Below are 6,857 nucleotides of genomic sequence, written 5' to 3'. Positions count from 1 at the left end.
AGGCCCAGACTTTCTGGCCGCCTGTGCAATGTTTTATGCATGAACTTGACGGGGAGGTAATATATTCCAGCAGAGAAGATCACCGGGCTCCTGTGTCTGCCCGCGTGTCAGAGGAGCCCCGCAGTGGCTGCCCAGGGCAGGTGTCTCTGCAGCCCTGGCTCAGGAATGGCCTGAAATGGGAATCCCGCTGCAATCTAGATGGGGAGTAGGGCTCGGTTGCCAGGCTCTCAGGCCAGCGCTGCTGGAGCCCCAGCGGAGCGACACCCCTCACATCTGACATTTATTTACTGCTGAGTCCATAGAGCTTATCATCATGTCTAGCACTTGGGAAGTGAACAATAAATACTGTGTGTGTGTGTGTGTGTGTGCGCGCGCGCGCGCACATGCACGTGCTAGTATTGGGGCTTGAACTCAGGGCCTGTCCCATAGCTCAGGGTACTGTCCCAGAGCTTTATCACTCAAGGCTGGCTCTCTATCACTTGAGTTGCAGCTCTACTTCTGGGTTTTTGGTGGCTAATTGGTAATGAGTCTCATGGACTGCTTAGAACTCTGATCCTGCAGCTCAGCCTCCTGAGTAGCTAGGATCACAGCCACAAGCCACTAGTGTACTGCACACAAAGTCAACCTTGTTTTGTTTTTAAATTAATATCAGACTCTCTTTCTTCTTCTTTAAACCACATACTCTCTGAAGTCTCCATTGCATGAATGACCTGTCACTCGCCGTCCTGATGTACAAGATGAGTGAGAACAACTGAACGCTGGGGCGTCGGCCAGTACAGTCAGAGCTAAAGGAGAGGACATGGAAAAGTTTGCATTTGCTGAGCACTGGTGGCTCATGCCTATAATCCTAGCTGCTCAGGAGGCTGAGACCTGGAGGATTGTGATTTGTAGTCAGCCTGGCCCGTGAAATCCATGAGATTCCTTCTCTAATTGACTAGCAAAAATCTAGGCTGGAAAAAAAAAATCTAGGCTGGGGGGTGGGGAGGGAAAGTAGGAGAAATATGAGGGAAGGGCTAACAAGTTTAACAAGAAATATACTTATGACCTTAATTATATAACTGTAACCCCTCTGTACATCACCTTGGCAATAAAAAAAAGAAAAAATCTAGGCTGGAGGCATGGGTCAAGTGGTGGAGTGCCAGCTATAAGCAAGTAAGATGAGTGAGCGCCCAATGTATAAACACAACAAAGACAAAAAAAGGTTGCTTTTCTTCTTCTCTTGTGAATTTAAATATGAATAGTGACAGTTTCCTTGTTATTGCCAAGATGCCTAGGTCCAAGTGTCCCACCTTCCTCTTGGGCTGTTGTTCCGGTCACATGATACCGCCTCTGCCAGGGTGAATCATGCAGTCCCTTTTGTAAACGACTCTGCTTTATGTTCTCTTTCATTAAGTAATAAATTGTCTTGTGCAGTGTGATACTCACAAGAGTAATTTTCATCTATGTTAAGAGTAGGATGAATGTCAACTTTTACTCTCGTTTGGGCCTATAATGCTATTACATTTGCATAAGTGGCAGAATTTTGTGGTGGAAACACACAGACTCTGCTAGGAGTGATGTGTTACAAAAACAATATGGGTGGAAAAATAACTCTATACTTATGTGATCTTTTTCTTTCTCTCTTCCAACTCATTCTCAGTAAATGGAAGTTAGATGTTGGACTCAGGAGAAAGAACACCAGCAAGAGTGTTTCAACTTGAAAACCAGTGTGGGGAGAGATAGGCCTTTAATTACTCAGTGGAGAACTGTACTTGCTGGCAAGGCATGTTAGAAAACTTAGAATTATTGCAAAATAAATGCTTATCAAATACCCGAAGGAAAACGATATCACAGAGCCTCTCCTGTTACCAATATCTACAAAAACAACAGAGGAACTCAGATGTTCCTCTGGAAATTGTAAGGATTGGGACACAGGTGCTGGTCATAGTGATCCAATTAGCTACCCAAGTACTTAGGAAGAAAGGGGCTAGGTGTTCCCATATTTGTTTAGATACATGATTTCATTTCATTTCCTCATTGTCGCCAATTTATTAGCAATCACATTTTTTACTTAAAAAAAAGTGGGGGTTAAAGAGTAGTTTTCCTCCAGACAAATGAAGAGAGGGAGAATGGGTAAAAACAGTCAAAATATTCACACATATTTGAAAGTGGAACCAGGTGGCTAGAGTGGATGGGAAAGGTTGGGAAAGATAAGGGAGAAAGATGGAAGAAGTAATCAAGAGGCCTTGTACTGATAAATCAACACGTTGGTTTGAAACTCGTTTATACAACTACTTAAACATAATAATAAAAAAGAGTAGTTCTTCTAAGACATAATGATCTCATACAGCACATTATATGTTCATTCTTAGAACTTATATAAGTCACAGAACTTATAATTCATAGAACATAACTCCCATGCCCATTTTTTAATGGAGGAACTCTGAATATCCTGTCCACATAGTAAGTGCCTCTTAAATTTGGCAGTACCCTTTTATTTAAAAATAGGTACTATGTAGCTTTGACAAAGACAATTATTGAATAATAAAAAAATGAGAAACTTGGACAGTTAATAGAAAATGACTATAGACAGCATCATGTCCAAATGTTTCATTTTAGAAAATGAACCTGACACTTGAGAGATTAGGAAATACATCCAAATTCACACTGCCAGGTCTCACCCCTCTCTATTCCCAAATCTCAATATAATGTTCTCTCCATGATGGCTTAGCTAATATTTCACATTGGTTTTTTTTTTAAGGCCTAGGGCATTTTTGGAAGATGGTTTTGGTGGAGCAGAAATGCACAATGTGGGTGGGGTTGGACCATGGAAGAAGCCAGGAGGTGAATAAGAGAGTTCAATGTGTGCTTATAATGTTTTCTTTTAATCTGGTGCTGTTCTTTACTGCTCTTCAACTCCTTCCTTCTCTTCTTCCACCCAAACTGACTTCTCCAGCGTTCCTTGTCTCAGTGATCATGCCATCTCCCTGCAGCCCACCTCCGCTGGTTCCACAGTCAAGTGAACAACTGGTCCTGCTGCTTCTCCCTCCTAATTACTGCCCAGCAGTTCTCTCTAGCTGTCCACAGTTGCAAATCCTGAGCCAAATTACCATCCCCTGTATCACTGAACTACCTTGTCAGCCTCCAATTTGATGCCTGTTCTCATGTTCCATTTTTGCCATGCACTCCAATCTATTCTTGTGTTTGCAGCCAAGGTGGTCTTTTGAAATTCATAGATCTGACCCTATACATACAGCCAACCCATAAAACATCTCAGAAGTACATATTAATTCCAAAATAAAATCCAATGCCCATGCATCAAGATTGAGCCTCAGAAGTTCGAGACCCAGACAAAGCCCAGAGAAATAGACAGTGGTATATCAGAGCCCAGGCTTGGGAATTTGTTGATTTGGCTCCCCAAGATCTGTCTGATGAGACCTCAATATTAACAGTCACTATGAAATCTCATTACAAAATGTTATTTTGTTCTGGAACTAAGGATCCAGAAACCTTTAAGTTTTAGCACAACTGATTCTGAAAACAAGGACCAAATGACACCAATGGAATTACAGGTGCCTTGCTTGTCATAGCAGACAAGGACAAGGTCAGTTTTCTCTGTTGACTCCATGGGCCTCTGCTTTGGAGAGGGCAGGAGTGAGCTTGTCACTTATATAGTGTTGATGTGCAGAACATGGCTATGAACCAAGGCACCAAGTCTCTGGGAACTACCTTACAGTAAGCAAAATCTCAAGAATGTACCAGATGTATACACATCAAAAGGGAGATATGATGATGTGTAAAGAGGAAGAAAAATTGCCAAGAAAAAAAAAGACACCTTCAGGTCCACATATTTGAAAGTAAAACTTTCAAAATTTAAAACGAGAAATGTTTGTTGAGTTCTTACTTCATGCAAGACTTGATGCTAAGTTGTTTCTAGGATCTTATCTCCACACTTACTTGGAAAAGATATATTATCTGAAATTTGCTTTGTGAAAATAGAATCCTGATGAAGAGAGCTGGTTGGCTGATGGCAATGGCATTAGGTCAGGATAACGAATTCATGCTGGTGTGTGTGAGCGGTTCCCAGTTTTATTGTTGAAAGTCTGACATCCTGGAAATTTCTCTACATCAAGTTCTGACAGGCCCAAAGTTTCTCTCTGTTCATTTTTAGGTTGAGAGGACTAGAGATTTCACTCACCAGGACAACTTTTTTGCCTGGACACTACTGGTTGCTAAGTTTGTTTTCCTTGCTGACAGTCCTTTCCAGTTATCCCAGACTTTTTTCTAATATAGAGGCTGTAGATCATCTGGAGATGGACAGATAGAACAGCAGATTCATTTCCTCAATGCCCTCCCTTCTTCTGGTGTGTCTTCTTGCTCTGTCATTGGGAAAGATCCTTCTGCAGCCTCCGTGCAGCAAGAGCTCCTCCTGTCACCTTGAATGGGGATACTGGATCTACAGCTGCCATCTTGGCCACGTGGTAGATGATAGGGTATTAGGTTTAATTGCCATCTTGTCGCCATGGTGGAGGCAGGGAAGTCCTCCCTCCCAGCTGATGGGCATGCCTGAATTCCTAGAGGCAGGTACGGGGACTTGGAGAATAGGCTACTGGACCTGCCAGTCTTGGGTCATGAACTCTCAAGCTCCCTGTGACTCTGCCGTCTGACCTGACACTATTTAGGCGCAGACCAGCTCAGGTGCCATTATGCCATGCCTCATGTTCCTGTGTATTCTGTCTGGCTCGCCTCTGATCATCATGGCATCCCACTTCAGCTCTCTAGTTGGGTTGATCTGGTGTGTTGGTATTATTTTTCTGTTCTTTCTTTCTTCTCCTGCTCAAATGGCCCAGTTTTCTGACAGTATTAAGTATATTTGAGGGGCTATAGGTCTTTGTGACAAGAGTCCACCAGCAGTCACCAGCTTTCCAATAAAGACTCCCAGTTTGGCCTATCAAAATGTGGCTTCTCTGTGTTCTTGTGACTGAGATTTACCTTGCAACAATCCAGTATCTGCCAGATGAGCATGGAGATGGGAGTCTTAGAAGGGGCAAGTGAGCACGGCCAGTTGTTGGCCTTCTTGACATGCATGGTGGACACAGCAGCAGGGCAGGGCCAGGGTGCAGGCTCAGCAGCTTTCTTATTGTAGTACAGGCGTACTGCTTCTGGGGCTTTTAGGCAACAATCTCTTAGAAGGAAAGTTATTTTCATAACTTTGGATCTACATAGGATACCTTCAGCCTTCCCCGTGATTTTAATAATGTATTAGTCCATTTCTGTTACAGAATTCCCAAAGCTGGAAACTTTATAAAGACAGGAAGCTAAGTTTGATTCATGATGGTATTCCAAAGTGAAGGGCTTGGATTGAGTGATGCTTTATTGCTAGAGAGATCCAAAGTAGCACAGAGTTATCACATGGGGAAGAGACAAAGAGTGTATATGTTTCTCCATCTCTCTCTGGCCTCTATAAAGGCATAGGTATTTAACCTTGGGCTCCAACCCCTTACCTTATCTAATTGTAATCACTTCCCAAAGCCTCACTTCTAAACACCATAGATTGAGTTTCCATTTTTAAAAAATATCTTGGAGTGGGAAAGAAACTTTAATATATTCAAACCATATCCAAATCATTACCAAAGAGCTGCTAATAACTCCTTCTTTTACATAAATTAGCCAGAGGAGCGTAGCATTTATTACAGGTAAACAAGGATGCCTGCACCATCAGCTTGATGATCGTTCCCTGGAGTGTGCACTGAAAGGAGTTCGTCTGAATGTATCAGGCTCTGGGAGAAAGGCTGCTCCGATGAATTGGGGACCTCTACTATGGTGCCAGGAGGAGTGACTATGTTTGTACCAGAGCTTTGCTAACTATGGCAATGATATCGACAAAACCATAATCTGACTTCTTTCACAAGAAGGCATCTTCTGCTAAGGTGTTGATTTTATCAGAAAAAAATAGGGTTAAAAATATTTATATTTGGTCAGGTGATGGTGGCTCATGCCTGTCATCCTGGCTACTCAGGAGGCTGAGCTCTGAAGATTGATGGTGGAAGCCAGCCCGGGGCAGCAAAGTCTGTGAGACTCTTATCTCCAATTGACCACCAGAAAAGTAGAAGTGCTGTGATTCCAAATGGTGGAGCACTAGCCTTGAGCAGAAGAGCTCAGGGACAGCACCCAGGCCCTGAGGTCAAGTCCCATGACCACCACCACCAACAACAAAAGAACTTTCTAGAACTAATAAGTGATTACAACAGAGGTGCAGGATACATGATGGAAACCTAAATACCAATCCAGCAGTAGATAAATGAGAATGGATAATGAAAATACAACACCATTCCAAAGTAGATAAATAAAACTGGGGAGGGGGATTTGGGATAGGACGCAGCAGGATGGTAGCCACCCTCCCCCACTAGAATTCGGGCAGCAATCTGAACAGGTCTCCCAGCCTTCCATTACTCTCAGAAGCCACAAAGTCTAACCTTGGTTTCCAATGCACACATCTATTCCTCTGGCCTTGTAGCCTTGTGGGTACCCTGAGTTTTGGGGATCAGCCAGAGGACTGACTCCTGTCTGAACTTTTTCAGGGTGTGTGATCTTGAGTGATTTGTGAAACCACTTCAGGCTTGAGTGTCCTGTACCTTGGGCAAGAGTCACTCTAGTTTCTATGCCATGGGGTATGAACCAGGGGGTTCATCCATGTGAAACGTTGCCTGCTGAATAGCCAGTGCTTAATTGTTAGCTATTAATCTGCTTCTATGGTCTTTATTCTCCTAGGATGTTCCTTTTTCTTTCTTTCTTTCTTTCTTTCTTTCTTTCTTTCTTTCTTTCTTTCTTTCTTTCTTTCTTTCTTTCTTTCTTTCTTTCTTTCTTTCTTTCTTTCT

General features: G+C 42.8%; 1 protein-coding gene across 3 annotated transcripts in view; it reads right to left on the bottom strand.

Moving 5' to 3' along the window:
• Positions 1-311: 311 nt before the first annotated feature.
• The window catches only part of LOC105999993 (cytidine monophosphate-N-acetylneuraminic acid hydroxylase), a 123,117-nt gene continuing 116,571 nt past the window's right edge, over positions 312-6,857 (bottom strand). For all 3 annotated transcript variants that reach the window (XM_013035176.1, XM_013035175.1, XM_013035177.1), the window contains one exon: positions 312-323. The gene's annotated coding sequence lies outside the window, so the exon portion shown is untranslated. The remainder of the gene's footprint in view (positions 324-6,857) is intronic.

Source organism: Dipodomys ordii, unplaced genomic scaffold (genome assembly GCF_000151885.1).
Source record: "Dipodomys ordii isolate 6190 unplaced genomic scaffold, Dord_2.0 Scaffold206, whole genome shotgun sequence".
Lineage (NCBI taxonomy): Eukaryota > Metazoa > Chordata > Mammalia > Rodentia > Heteromyidae > Dipodomys > Dipodomys ordii.
The sequence above is the reverse complement of the archived record's forward strand: the minus strand, read 5'-3'. Positions and strand labels throughout refer to the sequence as shown.